This window comes from Gossypium hirsutum, chromosome D12 (assembly GCF_007990345.1).
Source record: "Gossypium hirsutum isolate 1008001.06 chromosome D12, Gossypium_hirsutum_v2.1, whole genome shotgun sequence".
Taxonomy (NCBI): domain Eukaryota; kingdom Viridiplantae; phylum Streptophyta; class Magnoliopsida; order Malvales; family Malvaceae; genus Gossypium; species Gossypium hirsutum.
Window position 1 is genome coordinate 9695478 of NC_053448.1, and position 26270 is coordinate 9721747.

The 26270-nt window shown below is 35.0% G+C and overlaps 1 pseudogene; it reads right to left on the minus strand.

The window, feature by feature from the left end:
* The window catches only part of LOC107917497 (ABC transporter C family member 12-like), a 44333-nt pseudogene extending 19184 nt beyond the window's left edge, over positions 1 to 25149 (minus strand).
* Positions 25150 to 26270: the final 1121 nt, after the last annotated feature.

The following is a 26270-nucleotide window of genomic DNA, read 5'->3' on the forward strand; positions in this document are numbered from 1 at the left end:
TACAAAGACCTCTTATTTAATTATGTTGTTTTTTTTTTTTGAGGTTAATAAAATATATAGAACAGTTTTATTAAATGCTCTCTTAAAAACTTTCATGGCATCTGAGCTAGGTTATCTCTAGTAGTACATGGTTAAAATAGCCTTCATTGGAGATAAAAGATCCAGCAATCAAACAAAGGAAGAAAGTTTACCTTTGAAACAACTAATGAAATTAGAGGCCAATTCTTAAAGGTCTCCAGCATTACTAAGCTTTTCATCACCATAATTTTATGATTTTATCTTCCTAACTCATCAATAATCCTTCTTCCTCCTTTGCCCTCATATGATTTTTCTATTTTTTAGTGCAGCTTGTAAGCAAACCGTAATCGTTGATTCTGAGTGTGATCACATGATATTATCATTTTCTTTTTTCAACTTACCACCTTGTGCAAGAAAAAAAAATCAAGTGTAGATGGTCTTCTCGGGAATAGCCGGGAAGACACTATTAAAATTTCGCCTTCCTTGGTTTACATGATGTTTTACATGTGCCAAATCTAGCTTGTAATCTCATATCGGTTAATAAATTATCCCAGTCCCTGAATTGTCATGTTATATTTGACTCCTCTATGTGTAAACTTAGGACATAGTCTCTGGTAAGATGATCGCATGTTAAGAATCTGGTGGAATTTACTTTCTGACGACGACCTAAGTCAACCAACACTACTTTATGTTTAATTCTACTTCTAGTTTGATAAGGTTATGTTGGCATTATAGGCTTGGACATCCTAATTTTTACTATTTAATATATTTTTTACCTGATCTATTTAAAATAAAGGTCTTCATATCATTGTGAATTTTGTGAATTGGATAAACATCATCGATCATTCTTCCACCTCAAAAATGTAAGCTTCCAAACCTTTTCGTTAATTCATAGTGATGTTTGGGGACCTTCAAGAGTCTCAAATTTTCAAGAAAACGTTGGTTTGTCACATTTATTGATGATACTCGCATTTGTTAGGTGTTTTCATTAAAAGATAAGTCTGAAGTAAAAAATGTGTTCCAGTGTTTTATGCTATGGTGAAAACACAATTTGGTCTGAGAATAGAAGTACTTCGGAGTGACAATGGTGGGGAAATTTTTAGTGACCAATAGGTGTTTTCTTAACCAAACATGGTATAGTCCACCAAAGCTCTTGTACAAATACACCACAACAAATTGGGGTTACAAAAGAAAAAAACCAACATCTTTTGGAAGCAACTAGAGCCTTGATGTTCACTAGTCAGGTACCACATTATCTTTGGGGTGAATCCATGTTAACAGTTACATATCTTATTAATAAAATGCCTAGTAAAACTCTAAACTATAGAACTCATTTCAATCTCTTTAAAGATAACTTTCCTAACTCTAAATTGATCATATATTTACCCCTCCGAGTTTTTGGGTGTAGTGTTTTTGTTCATCTTCACAACCAAGGTAAACTAGATCCTAGAGCAAAAAAATGCGTCTTTATTAGTTATGCTTCTAGTAAAAAGGGTTACAAATGTTACGATCCAATTGATAGGAAGATTATTGTTACCATGGATGTCACATTTGTTTACACGCAATCTTACTTTGATTCTAATCTTCAGGGAGGGAATTATAGTAAGGAAGATTCTATAATTGATCAAGAAAACACTAAGAATATACAACATAGGGATTCTAATAATGGGGAAGGTGAATTTATGATTAACACAAAAATTAATGATGTTAATGTTGTTAATGAAAAGGAGTACGAAGGTGCAGAGTCTGATCATGAGAATAAAGAACAAATAAATGAGTTAATTGTTTACTCAAGAAGAAATCAAAATCAAGAAAGTGAAATCACCAGATTCATCACCAAGAATCCGACCCACAAGATCTTGTCAAAAGTCCAGGTAAAGCTCATAATCCAACCAATGAATTTTCTGATTTAGATATTTCAATTGCTAAAAGAAAAGGTGTTAGAAATGTTGTCAAATATCCCATGTCTAACTTTGTATCCTATAAAGCCTTGTCTTCAACATTCTCAACCTTTGTTTCGTGTCTTGATATTGTGAAAATACCCAAAAATTTGAAATATGTTTTACAAGTTCCTGAGTGGAAGGAGGCTATTTTAGAAGAGATGCGCGTTCTTGAAAAAACAGGTACATGAGAAACAGTGGAATTACCTGTAGAGAAGAAAACTGTGGGCTGTACATGTGTGTTCACAACCAAATTCAAACCGGATGGATCTTTAGATAGATACAAAGCCCGACTAGTGGCTAAAGGGTACATTCAAACATACGGGATAGTTTATCTTGAAACATTTGCTCCAGTAGCCAAATTAAATTCTGTTAGAGTTCTTTTATCAATTGCTATTAATCTTGGTCCTTACAGAAACTAGATGTGAAGAATGCTTTCCTAAATGGGAAACTTGAAGAATAAGTTTACATGGATCCTCTTCAGGTTTTGAAGAAAAATTTGGAACTGGAGTATGTAAGCTCAAGAAATCTTTGTATGGTTTAAAGTGGTCTCCTCGAGCTTGGTTTGAATGGTTCACTCAAGTTGTTAAAAAACAAGGTTACTCACAAGGGAAAGCTGATCACACAATGTTCTATCGACACTCAAAAAGAGGTAGAATAGCAATTATTATAGTTTATGTCGATGCTATCATTCTTACAGGAAATGGTGTGGATGAAATAAGGCGTCTCAAGGAGCATCCAGCATTGGAGTATGAGATCAAAGACTTGGGTCCTTTAAAATACTTTCTTGGAATGGAAGTTGCTCGATCAAAGAAGGGTCTTGTGGTCTCTCAGAAAAAAATATGTGATTGATCTTTTAAAAGAGGCTGGGATGATTGGTTGCCACCCAACTGACATACTAATTGATCCAAATGTAAAATTTGGAAATAAAGAAAGTCGATTAGTTGATAAAAGACAGTACCAAAGATTAGTCAGTAAGTTAATTTACTTATCACATACAAGGCCAGACATAGCTTTTGCAGTGAGCTTAGTGAGTCAATTTATGCACTCTCCAATGGAGGAACATGAAGAAGCAGTGTTCTGAATTCTGAGATACTTGAAGAGTTCACTTGGAAAGGGCTTTTTCTTCAAGAAATCTAAACAAAGAGGAATTGAAGCTTATACAGATGCAGACTGGGTAGGCTCAATAACAGATAGAAGATCTACATCAGGATACTGTACATTTGTTTGGGGAAACCTTGTGACTAGGCGAAGCAAAAAACAAAATGTTGTAGCAAAAAGTAGTGCAGGGGCTGAGTTTAGATCAATGGCTCAAGGAATTTATGAAATGGTGTGGTTAAAAAGAATTATGGAAGAGCTGCAGAAACCAATAACTTCACCAATGAAGTTGTACTGTGATAGCAAAGCTGTCATTAGTATTGCTCACAACCCAGTCCAGCATGATAGAACTAAACATGTTGAGATTGATAGACAGTTTATCAATGAGAAGATTGAAGAAGGCCAAGTGTGCATGCCGTTTGTTCCTTCAAAACAATAGATTTGAGGGGTGTGTTGAAATATGTGAAACGCATATATTTTGAGACATTTTAAAGTTATTTAGGTAGATAAATCTTATTTAGGTAGATAAATATTAGAATAAATCATTTGGGATATTCTAAGAATATTTTATTTTATCTTTTAGTAGTTTATTAGAATAAGGGAATTATTTTCCTTATCTTTTAGTACTTTAGTAGAATAAGGGAATTATTTTCCCTATTAGGTTAATGAGTCTTTTCTCTATTTAAATTCAGTTGTTTAATTAATAAAATATAGGACAGTTTTATTAAATGCTCTCTTGAAAACTTTCAGCAACATTACAATCTATATCACCTAGATCTCTTGAAACCTATTGATTACTCGCCCAATTGGATTAGTCTGGAAAAACAACATTGGAGCTCTTAGGATGAAATTTAGCATCATATCATGCAATCTTCTGGCTGCACCGAGACTTGAAGTAATAAGCCAAAACGAGTTTGTCAGAATCACAGTTACCTGAATCCATTAAAATGGTAAGTAACTCATTGTAATAAGCACTAAAATAAAAGATGAAACAGCTATTGCTTTATGAATCAATTTTTGGTTCTGGCAGGAAGACAGACAGACCAGAGAAAATGCCTAACATGTTATACTGTTTAGCTTATGCTTATCTACTTCTAGGAATTCTTCTCCGTGTCACTGCATTCATTGCATATTTTACAGTATATAAAAGTGATATCCTACAAAATTACTGCTCATTTAAAAAGATAACTTGTTCTTTGAATAATCATATTGAAAGCTAAGCCATTGCTTAGCTTTCTTGATAAGGTAAGCAGAGTATAAATAGATATCAATACAAACCACCTGTTAGATGCAGATAAAGATGCACTAACCTGACTAAATCCTAGAAGCGCATAAATGAGAACGTAAAATTCAGGCTTATAACTCTTTGAAGCACTTTTATCTGTCCAAAAGCGTAACCACATGCTGCTTAAAATTCTAAGAACTTCAGTTGAAAAGTAGAATGTAAAAAGTATCACAACCACCCATAGGCCTCCTATAGCATCCTTATACCTGCAAAACAGTAAAAGAAAAATAGGTTCTAAGCCCATCTCAAGTTGAATTGATGTGAAGTGCAGTTGATTTACATGTGAATTATGTTAAGCATCTAACCTCAAACCTATTGTCAATAGGTGGAGAGACTCGACACAAACAAAAAATCATAGGAAATCTATTAGTTAATTGATGAGAGATAACACCATGGAACATTGTATCATTTGGTACCTTAATAGGGGCCTACACATGGACAACCTCATATCTTTTATTTTTAGGAAACCTGTGTTAAGATTTTTTTTCTTTATTGTGTCATTTTATGTAATCTCTTATTTTCAGTATCTGATTCTTTTTCCTTTATTAGGATTTGATTAGATTTCATAAAATACAGAGCGCATTCTCTTAGCCTTTTTCTCTCTATTTCTTTAATAAGATGGAAGCAATTATTAAAATCAAAGTTAATATGAAAAGCATGAGTTTTAGTGTACTAATGAGTATAGGGTGTTATCCTATATTACCTCATAAGAACATTCCAGCTGACCAGACCTGTTTCCCTTTCTTCTTGCTTTACAAGTGTAGCTCTCATGCCTTTCATCCTGTTTGCAGCATTTGCATCTTTTAGAATATCATTTATCTTATTCTCAACCATCTTATTGGAATTTGGTTCTAAGTTTTCCATGTCTATGCATCTTTCATCTCCCTTCTCTTCTCGTTTTTCCATTTTCCCAGCATTTTCCATCAACTTCTGAAATATCCTTCCTTTTCTGGAGACTTCCTCAAAGGTACCCTCTTCTTTACTTACACCATTAGAGACAAGAAGGATGTAGTCTACATGTGGAAGAAAATGCATCTGGTTTGTGACAAGTATTCTGGTTTTTCCTTGTAATTCTTCCTTGATACACCTGTAGAAAACCTGCAAATGACTTCAGATTAGACCATATAGCATAACCACAAGAAATCTATTTTGAGATCAACGAAGGTTGAAAATACATTAGAAAGAAACAGGAATTGTGGAAAGAATATACGAGAAATATTTGGGCTTATGTTCTTTGGGTTTCCTGCTGTCATTTTTCATTTATGACTTTGGAGCTATTTTAAGCCAAATTTATTCAAAAGCTTCCTCATCCTTTCTGGAAAAGAAGTTATGTGATCTTAGGAGTCTATACATTATGTGATCTTTACATTAAAAAATAGAACTATCCTCATATAAGATTTCAGGACTGCTGCTCTTATTTCGTCACCTAGGTAAATCTCATTTCTTCACCTCAACTTCTAAACCTATCAAATCTCACACAAAAACTAAAATGGCTATGTCCACCTTTTTGACCTTATTAACCCGAACACTTAGCCTCAAAACTTAGCTTTCTTGTATCCAACGGAAGCCCTAGATTCATATCGGTTTGATGCAAACCTTCATGCTTCCACGTAGAATGTGAAAGAAATTGCATTAATCAGAGTAAACAAGTTACCTGTTCTGCAACATGAGCATCAAGGGCACTTAAAGGGTCATCAAATATGTACACATCTGAATTGGAATAGACAGCTCTAGCCATGGAAACTCTCTGTTTCTGCCCACCACTTATGTTCACACCTCTTTCACCGATCTCAGTGAGGTCATGATCCTAAAGGACAATGTTAAATAGTTAAGGAGACATTCCATAGTAGAAAAAGAAATTACAAGATGTTTTAAATCCACGTAACAGGAAGGACGTCAAGATCCTGCTGTAGAGCTGTCACATCAATTATCTTCCAATACCGTTCTGGTTGAAAGCTAGACCCAAACAAAATGTTGTCACGAACCTGTGAAAATAAATTTTAAGTACATAAGCAAGCATGCTATAGAAAGGAAAATTTCTTAGTCAAAGAATATTGGAAGCTGTAGAAAATTGAAATGGAAGTAAACATCAATAATGAACATAAGCAACGCTGCAACTTACAGTAGCATTAAAATCCATGAAACTTGAGGAACATAAGCAACAGTCCCTCTTATAATGACATTTGAATTTGCATCTGGAGGAAGCTCCCCTAGAATCGCCGATATAAGGGATGTTTTTCCTTCTCCAGTTCCACCAACAATTGCGAATAAGCTGCCAACCGGTACATCTAGATTGATATCTGATAAAGTGGGCTTCTCTGCCTGAAAAAAGAAGAAATAAAAAATAAAATTCCAAATTGTCTTTATCCAGAAAAGTAGCATATTGCAATATTAACAATGTTGAGGTTAATAAGTGCATGAGATCTTCCTCACTATAAAGCAGGAAGTAGTGCATGGTAAATCACTAAGCTGCTATTGCTATTTCTAAGTTATCATGTCCTATGTATCCAAAGCTATAATTCTACAGTCGATCCCTTCAGACAGAACAAAATATCTAACAAGTCAACTTGCTTTCCGTCTTTCCATTCACTTACTGAGAATGAGGCAAACCAATTTTATCGACTGATGATTAGTAAAACCCTTCACAAGCAATATTAAATACAGAATTCCAGTCTAGAAAGCACTTGACTCATAATTTGAGAGGTATAGAAACAAGAACAGAACTTTAAAATGACCTTTAAATCCCATGAAAAGTTTCCATTCTTAATTGAGATGGCTTGAAGCCCTGGCTAAAGAGGTGGATTTGGTGCTAGAACTCTCTCTTCAGCTAAGAAAAGCTCCTCAAGACGTTGCAAAGATACATTTGCATTTGCAACCTAAAAACCAAGTATTAGACTGTCAAGAATCCAATAGAAGCTATTTAATAACTCCATTAAGCTTAATGACTGGCGAATCTTGAAAATTGTAGCAATTACATTGCAAATAATGATCAACTAAAAACTAAATACATACACCTTTTAAGCTTATTTTTCATTCATGGCCGTAATATCATAAATTTTCTTAGACATCTATTAAGTTGATGAGTGACAAACCAGTTTTATTGTCTGGCTAACTGTTAAGAACTTAGATAAATGAGAACAACTACTGAAGGTACAAAAAATTTACCCCATGAAACTTAATTCTCAATAAAAGAAAAATAAATACCTGAGAAACAAATTATAAAAGTTTTCCCTCCAATAAGATTTCAGTAATGAAGAATATACAGCTGTAAGGCAATTAAATTATGCAAAATATAATGATGTAAGGGGTGAAGTAAGTTAAACCTGACTTAACAAAATAGGAAGACATTCCAGAGGAATTCGTAGCAATGCAAACAATGAAAGTGATGTGAATGCCCTTGCTGGTGTCAGATCCCCACCAAGCAAAGTGAACATCCCAAATGAAACTACTATTACAACAACTGGTATGCTGTTCAATATGAAACTGTTAAACTGCAACAAAAGGCAACTTATTAAAACAAAATATGGTAAAACAGTAATATTTTTTGTGGCCTGAAGACTAGCAGCATCAACAGCTGCTCCATCAAGAGCAGTTTAAGATTAGCCACATAGATAAATAAGCATTCAAAGTGCGTTTACATTGCATGCAACTTGCATAACTGACATACATACTATAACATCTAGTTTATAAATCATGGATATGTAGTCACAAGATAGGCTACCAATTCCCGGACACTTGCTTAAAATGGAGGTTCAAATATTATGCTGGTGGCCACTGGCCACCAAAATCACATTTCCCTTAGAAAAGAAAATATATCAAATGACGAAAGCATTGCATGTCCAGGATTATGTTTGATGACCAATAACTGCATTTTCCAGAGCAAAAGCAAGTGCAACTATTGGTGAAAGGTAATTTTCGCATGCCAACTAGAAACATCGTTTTATGTTTTGGAATGTTCACATAAAAAAACACACACTCAGAAGCAATATTATAATTCCACTATCATACAGCAGATAGTAGTTGAGCTCTCTGAAGCCATGATAGCTCATCATTCCGTATACTGTGAACTCTAGACTGAAAGCATTTCTCCCATGCATAAAATCTGAAAAATTATCAAGCACAGATCAGTAATCACTGTCAAATATGAAGATAATATAGTGAAACCTAAGGAAGTGCTTTCTGAATTAGACCATACTTCACAGTGTCCACAGCAGCTAGAATTTCATTCGTAAGATTGACCCTCCTGTCAGTCCACTCTAGTCTTTGCTTGGTCATCTTTTGCATTTTGCTAACCACAATAGTCTTTCTCCATGGGTAAAACAGAGAAATCAGATAACACATGATCAATCATCAGATAGATGATTTAAATTATTTCATCTTCAATGAAAGTAGTTATCAGAAGATCATTGACATGGAAAATGACTTCCCAATTTAAAATCATTTTGCTTGCCTTGCTGGCAGATTTCTCAGTGAGACAACGTTTAATCTAATAATTTAGTTTTTCTAACCATGTCATTCTTTGAGGCTCTTTTGCTCTCTTTCTTTTTTTTTTCTCCAATAGATGTAGACTGCATGAGTTATGGAGGTTAGTTATCAGTAAACTTCACGGACAGGGTTTAAACTACAATTAAGTTGGCAGAACATCATGCCAATGGCTAGCATCAACCTATCAAGTAAATTCTCACTTTGCTAAGAAAATGAAATTGTCGAATAATGTGGTAACGTGTGTGAGTGCTTTTGCTTTGGTGGACAGTATATCAGACATAGGTATTTTAATTTTGTAGGATACTAGTTACTTGTAATGCCCAATTTTGACCCGGGCCCACACAATAAAATAAACCAAATTAAAAAAGAGTCCGATGAAATAGCAGTCCATTTACAAATTTCAGCTAGCCCAAAATTATAATGCTAACTCACTAAGGCCCATTAAAATCTAAATCCAATTTGCCCAGACCCTAGCCCAACCACGAAGCGGCCCAACGCAAAATCAGAAGCTGGGAACCCTAGAAGCTCCCAGCGCCGTTTCCCCACACGCGAGCCTCCAGCGCCGCAGCCACCAAGACCTTCCCTGGCAGGTGAACTGCCCTCCACGTCACCATATGGCCTCCGTACCTGTACCTGCAATGCAACAAACACCTGCAACACACAAAGCGACAGAGGACGAACGAACGAAAAAAGAGAAATAGCAGCAAAAAGAAAAAGAAAATAAGAGAAAAACGAAATACATTTTTTGTAATTTTCATTTTACTTTCGGCTATATAAAGCCATTTTTCAGCATTTGTAAGCATACACACATACTAAATACAAAAAAATTGAAAGAAGGTGATTGGATTCTCTTTTTTTCTGCATCTTTCGCTTTTTTTTTTACTTTCGGTTTTTCTTTTCTGTTCGTTCATTTTTAATTATACATATACACACAAAAAAGGGGGAGGATTTACTCGATTCATCATTCGGTTGCGCCGCCGTCGGGATTTTCCCATTGGTGAAATCGGCCCCGAAAGGTGGAGTTAGGGGGTTCTTCCTCTCGATCCTTGCACCAAATGAATCTGGTCTTTGATCGGGTCTTGAAATGGGGACTGGAACGCCTAGGGGTGTGCATAATTCGGGTAAAACCGAAAAAATTCGGTTAACCGACCGAATTCGGTTAATCGGTCGGTTAACCGAATTTTTTCGGTCGGGGTCGGTTAATTTTTTTATGATTTTTCGGTTAACGGTTAATTCGGTTCGAAACCGGTCGGTTAACCGAAAATTTTCGGTTAACCGAAAAAATTAATAAATAAAATTATCCAACCCAACCCAAACTCAATTACCCAACCCAATAAAACTAAAACTAAAGTTTACCCAATTACCCAATCCAATAAAACTAAAACTAAAAGACAACCCAATTTACTAAAGTCTAAAACCCAATTTACTTTAATAATTTATAAATTTTTTAAATTTTAAAAATAAAAAATAAAAAAATCGGGTATTTTTCGGTAATTCGGTTAATTCGGTTAATTCGGGTAATTCGGGTAATTCGGGAAATTCAGGTAATTCTTAACCAAAAATAAAAAATACATAATTTTCGGTTAATTCGGTTAACCGACCTTATTAACCGAAAAAATTTCGGTTCAGTTAACGGTTAAAATTTTTGGAAGGTCGGTTAATTCGGTTATAGTAATTTCGGGTCGGTTAACCGAATGAACACCCCTAGGAACGCCCCTTTTGCGCAACGCTGGCCACCGTTCAAGGTGGCACTATGGCGGCGCTGAGGAGACCCTAAAGGCCGGACGGTTTAGGAAAGAAGAAAGGTGTTTTTTTATTTTGAATTTTTTTAAAAAAATGAGTGGCTGAAATGAGGGTTATCAGAAAATTTTGGCTTAAATAACCTGACCTGCGCGGTGACCTGACCCGGGGAAGGATCCGCACGTCCCAACTTTCTGGTTTATTTGCGCAACCAGTCCTCCTTTGTTTTATATCGTTCTAATCTGGCTTTCTATAGTTTTCGATTTATACTATATAGTTTATTCTGGTTTCAATTTGGTTCATGGTCAAACGGCGACGTTTTCGATTTGAATTCTTGAACTTATGCGTTTAATTGTTGCTTTAGTCCTCAGGATTTCGATTGATTGTAAATTTAGTCTTTTAAATGTTGTAATTTCGATTTAATTATTTCTTTTTTAAAATTTTTATTCTTATTAATAATAATATTCTGTTTAATTTTATAAATATGATTTGTTGGTTTAAAATTAGCTTAGTATCTATTTTAATATGTTTATTTATGGTAAATTTTAAATATTAGGATTAACATTGTTTTCAAATTTATTATTTAATATAATTTTAAGATGCAACATATTGTTATTTCAAATTATTATTAACATGTTTTGAGTTTATCATACATTGTTTTAAAATTTATTATTTTTATTTTCAAACCCTATATCATTATAAGTTTCATCGTCTATTTATATAAAAAATGCTTTCATAATAATTTATTTTGTGTTATAACTTAATTTTATATATATATATAACATTTTTAAATGCCATTATATGTGTTATTAAATTATTTTAAAAAATATATATTTTTTGATGTTTGATATTATTATGATTATAAATATCAAGTATTTTTATATCTATATATGTATGCTAAGTCGGTTTCATTCATAATTTACTTCTTTCAAAACCTATTTAGGTGATTACTTGTTTTAAATTATATATGTATTAAGACTTTTACATGGTTATTTTATAGGCATTATTTAGGGTAAATTAATAAATATATTATTTGTTTCAAATCTATTTTAAATACTATTATCCAATGTTGTATCATATTGTTTCATGTCCATTTTGAGTTCATGTATGAATATTTTAGCTTATAAATGTTGTTATTAATAAATTTTGTGGTATTTAATTCATTTGATATTTGGCAATTAGGACTGATATTTGCATAACATGATAAGAATTGTTGTAGCCATTTTTGTTTGAATTCATCCATTATTTATTATCCCTCAGTTTGTATTTAGATTACGAATTGTATCTTTTACATTATATATTGTTATTCAATCATGTTTCCTTTGTAAGAGTTGTATTTTATTAAAGCACTATGATCATTTTATTTCATAATTCCTAAAAAAGCTTGGTGTTCATAAGTTCTTGAGAGAATTGTGCCCTAACTTACTGGGCTTCAATTCTTCTCGATGAATTTAGGTAATCAAGTGTTCATTTTATCGAAACCATACCACTTTTAAAAATAAAATTTTTAAGATTTCAAAATGTTGGATCCTAACTTACTGGATATGACATTTTGTATCTCGATTTTTAAAAAAAAATAATAAAGGCAATATTTGGTGTTTAGGAATTTCGATGAAATCGAACCCTAACTTACTAGGTTTTGATTTTCTCATTTGATCCAAATAATCAAATATCCTTCTCAAAATGCATAGCTTTTAAAAGTTAAAAGATAAACTTAATTTTGAGGATTTAAAATGTTGCACTCTAACTTATTGAGTGTGACAATTTATTCATTTGAAATAAGTGAGCCTTATCATTCAATCCATTTTATTCAAGATAAAAGGATCGTATTTTAAAATATTTTCAAAATTTTGACATTAAGACATTAAACAATCAATTTGGTACCAATTTTGGGCGTCACGAGGGTGCTAACCCTTCCTCGTACGTAACCAACTCCCGAACCTATTTTCTCAAAATTCGTAGACCTAAAATTATTTTTTAATGGTGAACCGATCACACTTTAATAAAAGATCGGTGGTGACTCCCATTTTCGTTTTATTTCAAAATCTAAGTCGACCCCGTTTCATCAAAAAAATGGTGCCAACATTACTAATTAGTTTCTTAGTTTGATAGGATCAAATGTGTCTAAATAGGACTGTAGAAGCTGTATTTTCACAATTGAATTAATTCCAGCAAAATCAATTCTCCACATGGTATCAAATGTTTTTGGTTCTTTCCTAAGTGTTTTTTTTCTTGTCGAATTCTTGCTTCTCGTGTTTATTCCATGATATCAGATGTTTTTGGTTCTTTCCTAAGAAGTGTTTTCTTTTCCTGGTTGAAATCTTGCTTCTCTTGTTCATTCCATGGTATCAGATGTTTTTGGTTCCTTTCTAAGAAGAGTTTCTTTTTCTTGGTCGAGTTCTTGCTTCTCCTGTTCTATTCCCAAGTCCTTTCTTTCCCTATCATGTCAGACTCAACCAAAATCGGTCTTATCATAGAAACTACCATGATTTAAAACATGGTTTCTTTAATCACTACAGCTGGAGATTTAAAAAAACCCAACCGGTTCGGTTGACATAAGATCCTAAATCAGAGGCATGGATTAACAAGATTCCATGTGATGTCTTGGTTATGGGATTCAATGCTTCCAGAGATTAGTTATACGTGCATGTTCATTTCCTCTACCAAGGAGATTTCAGATGTCCTTCGGCAAACCTATTCCAAGTTCAAGGATGCTGCCCAAATCTATAAAGTTAAGGCAAATATTTCAACAATCAAACAAGGGAACCGATTTGATATGGTCGAAAATCTGAGAAAGAAATGACCAGAAAGAGAGAAGAGAGCACAAGAATACTGAGTAGAGAGAGTGTGTGAGAAAACCAATTCCAATTTCATAACCACCTCCTCTGCCTAATTGGTGGCTAAAAAGGAGAAAAACGGATCCTTAACAGCTGTCATAACTAAGCTAAAAACTCACTGTTTCATTAAACGGTCCCTCTATCCTAACAACCCGACCCCCTGGTGCGTATTATTTAAAAGAGTCCAAAACACAGTGTTTACAACGAAAAAAAACAACTGAAATAAATAAAATTTTAAACAATGACCGTTGTTTGACCGAAGCTTGACTTTCATTTTGGCCCATAACACGATTTGTTCTGGAATATTTGAGCCTCTTACAAGGTTTATGGCAGGAAATAGATCAAAATCATCAAATATATATAAGTTGTAGTGAGGATGTTGCAACCCTAAAATGGTTCATGGAAAAGGATCGTATCTAAGACTTACTCTCATGCCTTAATGCGGAACTTGATGCTGTGATAATCCAAATTTGGGGAAAGTAAGATTGCCTTCTTGATGAGGAAATGTCTATCATTCAGAATGAAGGACAAAGGGGTGTTATGTTGGAGAAACCAATAGTAGATGGATCTGCTATTGTTACCAACACTACCAGATTCAACGTCTGGAGCTCTACAATTGACTAAAGTCTGGAGGTGGTAGGAAACAACTAAATCGTTGCTTCTGCTTATATTCAATCCAAACTACTGAACTTTCCAAACCATGCCCAAGGACTTTGTTTTTGTCATACAAGGATTTCTTCAAAGACAAACTTTCCTATACTCCCCCTGAGCAACAAATCTTGGTGGTTACTCCGTATAAATTTCTTCTCGAAGATCTTTATGTAAGAAATCACTTTTTAGTATCCATCTAGTGTAACAGCTAGCCAGTCATGAATAGATACAAATCAAGATTAACCTTAATTGTAAATACCCACTTGCATCCAACAACTCTTTTTCTAAGAGGAAAATCAATCAAGTTCCAAATATCATTTGCATCTAATGCATTTATTTCCTAGATCATTGCATCTCGCCAATCAAAATGAATCAAGGCCCCTTGAATAGTATAGTGAATAGACACAGAATCTAAAGAAGCGATTAAAGAACAAGACAAAGGGAATAGATGATTATATAAAATAAAATTAGCAATTGAGTAGGTGAACTGACATTTACCTTCGTGACAGGGCAATAGGAAGATCAAGATCACCTGGAGTCAGATCTGATAACAAAGATGTTGATATAAGACATGTATCACGAGTCCATTGTCTTCTAGAATAAACTCAAATAATTGGTAGCTTCTCAAATGCAAGTGCAACAGATGTAGGTTCATCGGATTGTGCAATAGATAAACTTGAAGGTGTGCCAGCATAGATTAACTATTAATTATTCTCAATATGGTAAGCCAATTTATGCATGATCCTCAAGAACCTCACATGTAGGTTGTTTTTCGCGTTCTACGCTATCTAAAGTCTACCTCTTTTTCTCCAAGAATGGTCACCTCCAAATAGAGGCCTTCATAGATGCAGACTGGGCTAATTCTCCAGATGATAGGAGGTCTACATTTAGATATTGCATGTTTATGGGAAGAAGCCTAGTTACTTGGAGAAGCAAAGAGCGACGCGTAGTCACTTGATCAGGTTCTAAAGCAAAGTACATGGTTATGGTTCAAAGTGTCTGTGAGCTTTTGTGGTTGTGAAAGGTATTGGAAGAATTAAATTTGTCAAGAAAAGACAAATTATCCAAGTATTGTAACAACAAGGTTGTCCTCAACATATCGCAAAATCCAATGCAACATGATCAAACAAAGCACATAGAGATTAATCGACACTTCATCAAAGAAAAATTAACTATTGATGCCTTGAGCTTATTTAGTGAGACATTTGACAAACAGTTAGTTGACTTATTCATCAAATGACTTAGCAATAAGATTTACCATAATTCGGTCTGCAAGTGGGACATTTTTTATATCTATGGCACCAACTTGAGGGGACGTGTTAACTAATTGGCCGTGTATAACTAATTTTTGGGGATTCAATTGGCTTAAATTTAAGGATGGGCGTTACTAGTTTCCTTATTCCTAGCTATTTTATGTGTATAAATAGCTTTGTTACCGTGAGATATATCGACAGCTGAGGATCATTTGATTGGAATGGGAACACTTTAACACTATTCATTGAATCATATCAAATATAATGGTAAGGTTAAGTGCGGTGACAGAATTCAGGTCAATGTCACTTGATGATCTAAAGGTAAGATGGGAAGGTCCAATGCGGTTGTACTGTAACAACAAATCAGAAATCAACATTACAAACAACCCAGTGTGGCATGATAGAACCAAGTATGTTGATGTAGATAGACATTTTATCAAGGAGAAATTCAACAATGCACTTAGCGTCCCATTTTATTCAACAAAGGATCAACTAGCAAATATTACTAAGGGGCGGAAAATAATGTGTTTCAAGACATTGTCAACAAGCTTGGAATGAAGGGTGATCATTCACTAGCTTAAAGGGAAGTGTCAGATAATGTGATAATGTGAGTGTTTGAGTTTCGGAAGAATGCATATCAGAGAATAGTGTATATGCCATATAAGAATGTTGGATTTTTAGCAAGCAAAGATGAAAAACGAACGAAGCAAAAGAAAAGAAACTTGAAAGAACAAAAACTCAGCAAAGAATTGTAACTGAAAGTCATATATTTTTCATTCAAATTTTGAATATATGAAGGTTACAAAAGTATTTGACAGTTACCTACTAATTTAACTGCTCTTACTTAACACTTACTAAAAATATAGCAACTTGTATACAAAAGAAAGCTGGCATACCAGCTATTACATCAATCAATCTTTCCTACTAACTTAGCTAACTCATTACAAAGATTTAGGCTAAGTTCCATAGGAATAAAATATTCAAAAAGTAATTCTATAACTGAATCAACTCCATTTCTTTGCTACAAAATAGTATAGCAGCTAAACTTGTAAAATTTGTTGCTGCTGGTCTTTTGACCAATTTGTTGCTGTTGGTTCTTTGTTGCAATGCAGGCCATGGCTTCAACACTCCTCCTTGAACTGTATGCAACAAACACCAATCCTTTCCTCCAAAGCATTAAATCGGTTGGCTCCCAATGGTTTAGTTAAAATTTCAGCTAACTGAATTTCTGAGCTGCAATGAACTAAGCTAACCTCCTTCGATTGCTCAGCTTCTCTAACAAAATGGAATTTAATTTTGAAGTGTTTAGTCTTACCATGGAAGACTGGATTTTTGGCTATGGCCACAGCTGATTGATTATCTACACTAATCTCAGTAGGCTGGGCTTGATTTTCATTCAAATCATCCAAAATCTTCGTAAGCCAAATCGTTTGATTTACTGCTGCTGCAGCTGAAATATACTCAGCTTCTACTGTGGATTGTGCAATAGTTTGTTGCTTTTTTGAACTCCAGCTGAAAACACTCGAGCCTAAGGTGAAAAAGTAACCTGAAGTACTCCTCATGTCATTAACTGACCCTGCCCAATAGCTATCAGAATAGCCTACAAGTTTCAGCTCCTTTGCCCTCCAAAACTTCACACCAGCATCGATGGTTCCTTTGACATACCTTAACACTCTTTTTGCTGCCTTCAGATGTGCCACATTACTGTAGTGCATAAACCTTGAAAGTAGACTAACAGCATAGACAATGTCTGGTCTAGTTGCTGTTAAATAAAGCAAACAACCAATTAAGCTTCTATATGCTTTCTCATCTACTCGATCATGTTCACTGGCACTTGACAATTTTTCCTCCAATGCAACAGGTGTAGTGACTGATTTGCATTTTGACATGCAAAATTTTTCAAGCACCTTGGAAGCAAATGCCTGCTGACTTATGAAAATACCATCACTTCCTTGTCTGATTTCCATACCAAGAAAATAGGTCATTAGACCAAGGTCAGTCATCTCAAAGACATGTTGCATCTATTTCTTGAAGTCTTCAATAAGTTCATCTTTGCAGCCAATGACTAGCAAATCATCAACATACAAGGAAACAATTAACATGGTTTCCTTATGATCCTTCTTAACATAGAGTGTAGGCTCGCTGACACTCTTTGCGAACCTGAGCCTTGCCAAATAGCCATCAATCCTCTCATACTAGGCTCTTGGAGCCTGCTTGAGGCCATATAAGGCCTTTTTCAATTTGTAAACCTTTTGTTCTTCACCAGTGACCTTAAAACCCTCAGGTTGCTCAATGAATATTTCTTCATTAAGAAAGCCATTTAGAAAGGCTGACTTAACATCTAAATGATGCACCTTCCAATGCTTTTGAGCTGCCAAAGCAAGCAGCAATCTGATAGTATCCAACCTTGCAACAGGTACAAAGGTTTCAGAAAAATCAACCCCTTGCTGATGACTATACCCTTTCACAACCAATCTAGCCTTGTGTCAGTTCAAAGTACCATCAGCATTGTTTTTAGTCCTAAAGACCCATTTGACACCAATGATTCTTCTGTTTTCAGGTCTATCGACAAGCTCCCAAGTGCCATTCTTCTGAATCATACTCAATTCAGTTTCCATAGCCTCTTGCCAACACTTTTCTTTTGCAGCTTCTTCAAAACATGAAGGCTCTACTAGAGTTACTGCACATCTTTCATAAATGTTTGCTAATGTCCTAGTGCCTTAAACAGGTTCATCATCATAGCCATCTTTAGTTATTGCTTCATTTTCAGCTTCCTGCAAATCAATATCAATCTGATCTGCCTCGGGCAAATTTGCTTCAATTCCATCCCATTTCCAGCTACTTGCTTCACTGAATTTCACATCTCTGCTCACTACAATTTTCTTGGTCAGTGGATCAAAGACTCTGTATCCTTTCTTCACATTGTTGTAGCCAACAAACACCCCTGGCATGGACCTCCTGTCCAACTTGGTTCTTTTCTCCTCAGGTACCAACACATAACATAGATAGCCAAATACTTTCACATGAGAGACAGATGGTTTCTGTCCAAACCAGGCTTCAAAGGGTGTTTTACCCTTGACTGCATTGGTAGGAAGCCTATTTAACAGATAAACAGCTGTGTTCACAGCTTCTGCCCAAAAAATGTTTGGCATTTTAGCCTCAAATAAAAGATACCTAGCCATGTCAATGACTGTTCTATTTTTTCTCTCACAGACTCCATTTTGCTGTGGAGTATAAACAGTGGTTAGCTGGTGTTGAATTCCAAAATCATCACACATCTTTTGAAATTTCTGAGATACATACTCAGAACCATTGTCAGGCCTCAAGCATTTCAACTTGCAGCTTGCTTGGTTTTCAGCCAAAGCTTTAAATTTGCAGAAAAAATCATAAACATCTGACTTGTGCTTCAAAAAATTTATCCAACAAAACTTAGAATAATCATCAATGAAAAGTACAAAGTACCTGCTGCCATTTAAGGAGGTGGTCTTCATAGGTCCACAGATGTCAGTATGAACAAGCTGAAGCTTTCCTTGTGCCCTCCATACCTTGTTGACTGGAAAGGGTAATCTGGTTTGTTTGCCTAGCTGACAGACCTCATATACAGCATCCTTTGACTCGATTTTGGACATGTCACTAACCAAATCCATTTTGTGCAACATGTTCAGTGAATTGTAGTTCACATGCCCCATCCTCCTGTGCCACAAGTCTGTCTCATCAGACTGAGATGCATATGCCTTGGGCTGAAGCTGATTCACATCTACAATGAAGGTCCTGTCTTGCATAGCCACTGTAGTTAACACTTCACCAACAGAATTTTTGATCAAACAGTTCTTGCCTTCAAAAATTAGAGAGTAGCCTTTCTCCAATAGTTGGCCAACACTTAGCAAGTTTTGGTCAATGTCAGGTGCATAGAGAACCTCTGAAATGGTTTTAATACCTGACTTAATGCTTATCAAGGCCTTGCCTTTCCCTTTTGCCTTCAGCAGCTCACCATTGCCAATTCTGACTTTGGACTTAAAGGTGGTGTCGAGCTCCTTGAATATACTCTTCTCAGAAGCCATATGGTGGGTACATCCACTGTCAATCAGCCATATTTTACTAACTTTGCTCGAGCTTGCAAAGCATGATGCTGAAAAAACATGCTCTTCTGGTGCTTCAACCTCTTCTGTAGCTTGAGCTTGGCTTTGAAATTGTGGTTGTGGTTTTGACTTGCTCTTACAGACCTTTTCAATGTGGCCAAATTGCTTGCAGGCTCTGCATTGAATGTCTGGTCTGTACCAGTAATATTTCTCAAGATGAGTAGTCTTCTTGCAATGGACACAAGGTTGGAACTTCCTTTTGACAGGTTCTTTCGTCTTCTTCTTAGTCCAAGGCTTCTTGCCTTTGGCATTTAAGTTTGCACTTGAGCTTTCTCTACCTCTAGCCTGAAAAGCTCCTTCATAGTGGTCCTCCTACCTATTTTCCCTTCTCTGCTCTTGAGCATAAAGAGCATTTATAAGCTCAGTCGAAGGGATCGTTGATAAGTCCCTTGAATCTGTCATGATTCTGTCAGCATACTACTTGATGGTTTCTGAGTCCTTCATCTTGAGATTTTCAAAATCTCTTCTCATGTTGATCAGCTGCTGTTGCCTGGTCTTGTCAAACCCCTAAAACTCCTCCTTGAGTTTGTCCCAGGCCTACTTTGGAGTGTCACAAGCCATTATTCTTGTGAAAATAACACCAGAGACTCCACTTTAAAGGCACGACATAGCCTTGTACTTCTTGGCACAGTCTTCATTGTGCTGCCCGATCTGGGCTATAGTCGGGTTGGCTCTCAGTGGTGGTGGCTCAGTGTCATTGAGAACAACATTCCACAGGTCATATGCCTGCAAGTATGTTCTCATTTTTACTGCCCAGATGTTGTAATTTTCTCCAGCAAAGACAGGTGGAGGAGGTGGTGTAAAACTCATTTTCAGCAACCAAAAACAACCTTTGCTTCTTTTGTTTCAAGTACAGCTTGCTTAATGACAGTGTACAACCAAGGCCCTCAAAGATTGAAAGCTCTCGATACCATTTGTTGGATTTTTAGCAAGCAAAGATGAAAAACGAATGAAGCAAAAGAAAAGAAACTTGAAAGAACAAAAACTCAGCAAAGAATTGTAACTGAAAGTCATATATTTTTCATTCAAATTTTGAATATATGAAGGTTACGAAAGTATTTGACAGTTACCTACTAATTTAACTACTCTTACTTAACACTTACTAAAAATATAGCAACTTGTATACAAAAGAAAGCTGGCATACCAGCTATTACATTAGTTAATCTTTCCTACTAACTTAGCTAACTCATTACAAAGATTTAGGCTAAGTTCCATAGGAACAAAATATTCAAAAAGTAATTCTATAACTGAACCAACTCCATTTCTTTGCTACAAAATAGTATAGCAGCTAAACTTGTAAAATTTGCTGCTGCTGGTCTTTTGACCAATTTGTTGCTGTTGGTTCTTTGTTGCAATGCAGGCCACGGCTTCAACAAAGAATTCCAATTTTGAAGGATGCTAGTTTTCGATAAGTTTCCCCAGTTTGATAGGATCAAAACTGTATAATTAGGAGACTGTAGAAGTTGTATTTTCACAGTTGAATTAACTCCAATGCGATCAGCCCTCTACAGAAATTACCTGAAGTGGGACGATGAGAACTAGTATTAGTGATCCGTGAAGTGCAGCAACACCGAGTTGTTGATAAAGAAGAACCATGGCACCAATAATTCTAAATGGAGCAGACCAAAATATATGAAGCTGTTAGCATACTTGCTAAACAAAGTAATAACAGTTCAAATCAATCCTCTAACTTCCATGAAAAGATAAACACAAGATTATGGTCTTATCTCTTCTAGTTGAAACCAAGAGATTAAATAAAAAATAAAGAAGAATAAGTGCATCATTTGCAACTCAAAAATTTCAAGCATATTGTCTAAGAATCTGCAACAGTTTAAAAGTTCCCATACATTATGTTTCTCTTGTTAGGTCAATTAGGGTCCAAAAAAATCAAGTTATGATAGGAGAAGGTGTCAGATTTTAACATATCCGATTTTTCACATTTAAAAAAAATGAGGAAAAAGTGCCTAATATATCCCATGTTTAGGGTATAAAGGTGTAGTACTTCATTTGATGTTCCAAAATGTCAAATTTCAATTTGACAGATATTGATAGTAGTAGTTACTGTGAAAATTGGTTCAGCAACAACCTTTTCTTTCTTCTGAATTACATCATCATCTTTCTTAAAGTAATAAAGTAAGGCATAATTCAAAAATATTTCAAGATATATACTAATATGCTATCTTCTGTCTTCATGGTGGATTCTGATTCTGAATGCATAATGTACATTTTGGCATCTATGAGCATCAGCATTTTCATATAAATTAAACAAGAGTCATACCTGAAGTGCATTGACATCTGTTGTGATCATATTTGTTATCCTCCCAGATGGGAAATTCTTGCGAACCTCATGAGTCAATCTCAAAGATTTGTGAAATATAGCTGCCACCTACAACAGAAGTAGTAAAATATAAGGACATGAATCAGTCTCATACATTAACTTCCTATTCTAGGGGCTTACATGAAAAATACTAAATTTCTTGCTATAATAAAATTCTGAAAGCTCATATATTATGAGAGTGTGGAATGAGTGTATATATAGACCACTGAATTGAAATGGATAACTAAAAGGCCAAATGTCTTCCGACTAAAGCAATAGTGCTATAATTGAAAGGAAAAGGAGGCATAATATAACACCTTCAAAATAGCTCCATGCTAGTTTTTATCTATTCTAGGATGAAGAAACATGTTACCAGAGTAGACCGTAGATGAAACCAACACGCCAGATATTCTGCACATACTGAGCCTCAAGTAGTACAACACATAACTGACATGCGGTGAAACAAGTCAAAACATCAGAACTGCAGCAACAGCCTTCCAAGGAATCATTTCATTGATTAAATTCTTATTAATTATCGGAAGAGGTAACAGAAGCCACAATTTTTTATCTTTGACTAAAAGAGCAAACTAAGAACCTACTTTGCTCATGGAAATACTTGACCTAATGGGTGTAACAGCATTTGCATGGAATGTAAAGAAATAAAAAAATGGAATAGTTTTCAAATATATATATATATGGATAAAAGCAATGTTACCAACACCTATTCAAATAACAAACGAAAGGAATGTAAAATTTGAAAAGCCTAACGACGATTCAGTAGGTGGAAACCACCACTGAGATTCAGAAATTATTGAAAAAACATAATGCATAGCATGGATATCATATTATGTTATGAATTATTTTGTACGAAAGAAAATCTCAAACTGAATGATTTGATTTGTATTAAACCAGAAGTCAAGATAAGGAACACTGTCTTAAACTAGAAGTCACAATAAGGAAACACGGAATAGGAATCATACCACTCCAAGAAACATCAAGAAGGCAGTATCCAAACCAGGCTGGGTCACCTTGTTGTATTGACTACAAATTTTAACAAGAGAATTACAAATTTAACACAAGGCATCATCTCTAAAATTGGTCAATTAAAGGATTGACTACCACAAAATTTTCTGTGGCTAGTGGAAGAAATTATTGTTTTATTGTTATTATTTAAAATTTATCCAATTTCTTTAAATATGAACATCATCATGGAACCCTAGGATTGGTAAATCAATAGAAAAAGAATAAAAAGCTCAATCAAATACTCCTTGAGAAAATACACTAACCTCTAAGAGATGGTTTAATAAAATGGGCTCTGTATACTGACAAAGGATAAACACATCCTGTGATGTTCAAATATGAATCTATAAGCTTGCATTCAAAAGTTTGTAAAAGTAAGTAATTTTTGGTAAATTTTCCATTGAGTTGGAACATGATTGAAAGGCAACACAAACTCCATAAGAATCTTAAATATTAATATTGATATTAAATTTAATGTAATTAATATTTAGAGTAAACTACACAAATAATTGACTAATTTACCTATAAAGACCTATTTTCAAGTATATTTACGGAAATGGGCCAATTTTTGCATTATTTATCGGAAAGGGTCAATTTTGCCAAAATGCGTCCACGTAAGAGCGTTTTAGGGTAAAATTTCCAACAAATCGTGCCCATGTGGGAGCGTTTTTGCCATGCCAACACAAAACGCGCTAACGTGGCAAAAATGCTCCCCTAGGGGCGCATTTTGCTCCGTGTTTTTGCCCCCAACAGCTAATTTATTTTTTGACTATTGGGGGCTCCAACAGTAAAAAAATATATAAAACCCCTCTCCTATTATTTTAGACAAAATTTCTTCAAAATTTAGCATCAAAATTTAGCAAAAAAAACTCTCAAATTTCTCCCTAAATTTCTCAAAGCTCTCAAATTTCTCCTTAAATTTCTCAAAGCTCTCTTTAATTAATTATTTCCTTTAATTTTCTTTCTAAATTAGTATTTTTTTTAAATTTCGAAAATATTTGATCGTGTTAGCAATGGTCGAGGAATTAATTCGTCTCAATCACAAACATATCTCCGTAGAACAAATGAAAATGGTAGGGGTTAATTTTAATTTTTGAATATTATTTAATATTTTTTTCATTTATATAATTTTAATTAATTTGTATTTTATAGTTTTTTATAACAGTCTGTAGATCAGGTGTTACAATGTTATATTCATAACATGTCTGGTCTTCCATTTTTACGTCCTCGAGTGAACCACCCATGTACGTTCCCACTGATAACAAGGTAAAATTTTTATTTGATTTTACAAGTATTACATAGATTTAAAATAAAATTGTATGCTAAAAATTTATTTAATTAGATGGAACCAACTGGCGAGTTATGTTGGAATACCTACCGCTCTTGAAGATATACGACTTCTATTAGACCAACGGTTAGAAGCGCAAGTAAGTATTAAATAAAATATATATACATAAAATAGTCGTTTCATATTTAGTATTTAGTGTTTAGTATTATGTATATAACTAATATTTTTATAACGTTTATATAGTTTCAATGGACACCATACGAGGATCCGACAATTCGGGCAGTAATTCTGGATAAATCTTTCAAAATCCAAACATTTGGCATGTTAAGTTCCAATTGGTCGACTATACTACTATCGAGATGCACCAGACAAATAGAGTGTTGTGGCAATTTGAATTCTGACAATCGATTCCTGAGGTACCTGAGGTGCTCGATAAAGAGCACAAAATTGACTTACGGCAAACGAATACAAATTGACCGGTATGCTTATCAGAATATATTGAAATTTAGGAAATTAGTATGATCATATATCTGCTCGTGAACCGATCATCGTCCCAGAGTTAGCGTGGTGCTAGATTACATGCCATGGTTTAGGATCTATGGTAAGCCATATTTACTGTTGGAAGAGCAGAGGCATCGGCAAATCCGTGTCGAAAGGGAACCACAGTGCCCACACAATCACCAGGCCCAACGCCTCAACCGACGACACCCACAACACAGCCCCTTCAAATTATGCCAGGTGCGTATCCTAGCCCTTATATGTATCCTAACCCTTATATGTTTCCTTTTCCCAGTCCTATGCCAGGTTGAAATGTATGGCCCGATGCATCTCTTTTTTCGATGACTCTGACTCAACCAACAATATATAGGCCATCGTCGCCGGAGGGATCGCACGAGGCATCGTCGGGGAGCTCATCTCATTACCAATCCTCATCGTTTTATGGGATTCAGACACCTCCACATTTTTTTATTCTATCAAGGTGAGTCATCCTCCCAACACCCACAACTGGAGCAACCACAACCCCCGCCAGAAGCTGAACCAATGAGGAATCCAACGTATAATCGTCGACCACCCCCATGTGGCACTGATTCCGACCGGCACATACATTGATTTTTTTAATATATTTGTAAAAATTATTTTTATATTGTTTCATTTAATAAAATAAAAGTTATTTTTAATATTTTAATAGTAAATTATTTTTATATTTTTAATAAAATAGAAGTTCTTTTGGATAAGGCGCAATAGAAATAATGCAACATAGTTTCATTATAGCAATTATCATCTATTTCAATTTGGACATGATCGAATTGTATGACCTGGGTTCTTACACCATCTGCAAAACTTCTGTTGGTTTGTTCTTTCCCGGATATCCATATTATTACGTATTCTACTCAAGCAAGATCGACCTTTTGGTTTACGACGCAATTCTCTATCCAGTAACAACTTAAACGGAGCAAGCGATACAGACGGCCACTTACGTTCATTTGGGATCGGTGGGAATAAGTGTCTCCACACATTGTACATGTATCCTATTTTGTACCCTTCGTCGACATATCTCATGGGATCCAAATAGAGATTCTGACAAGCTGCAATTGCATGAGCGCATGGATAACAAAGTGCGTTAAACGTCCCACAATCGCAAGTCCTATTCATCAAGTGTACACGATATTTCCCGTCGATAATACATTGGCTCGGTCTAGCAAACTCCATCACACGAAACTATAGGTTGTCGCGATCGTAACACACTGTGTGTATGGTGTTGGCCCGCGCCTTCGCCTTGTTAATTTCTTGCAATACCTTCCAGAACTATACATGGCCTCTCTGCATTTGGCCTTTATAACTCGCTGTTCGCTTTGGAAATAGTGCCGCCAAACGAAAATATATCTCTCGCATAATCGAGGTTATCGACAAATGACGTGTTCCTTTTAGAACAGAATTTATGCATTCAGCCAAGTTTGTGCTCATATGACCATATCGTAGGCTATCGTTATATGCTTGTGTCAACTGTTCGAAAGGTATGTTACAGAGGTAGTCTACGCCTAGATCGTTAACTGAACATAAAATCTACAACATCTCATGAAAATGATCCTTATTGATCTCGTACCCTGCCAATATAAGTTCATAACAAAAATTACATACCACTATTCCATTCAAAATAAATTGAATATTAAAAATAAAATTATATTAATAGAGATTAAA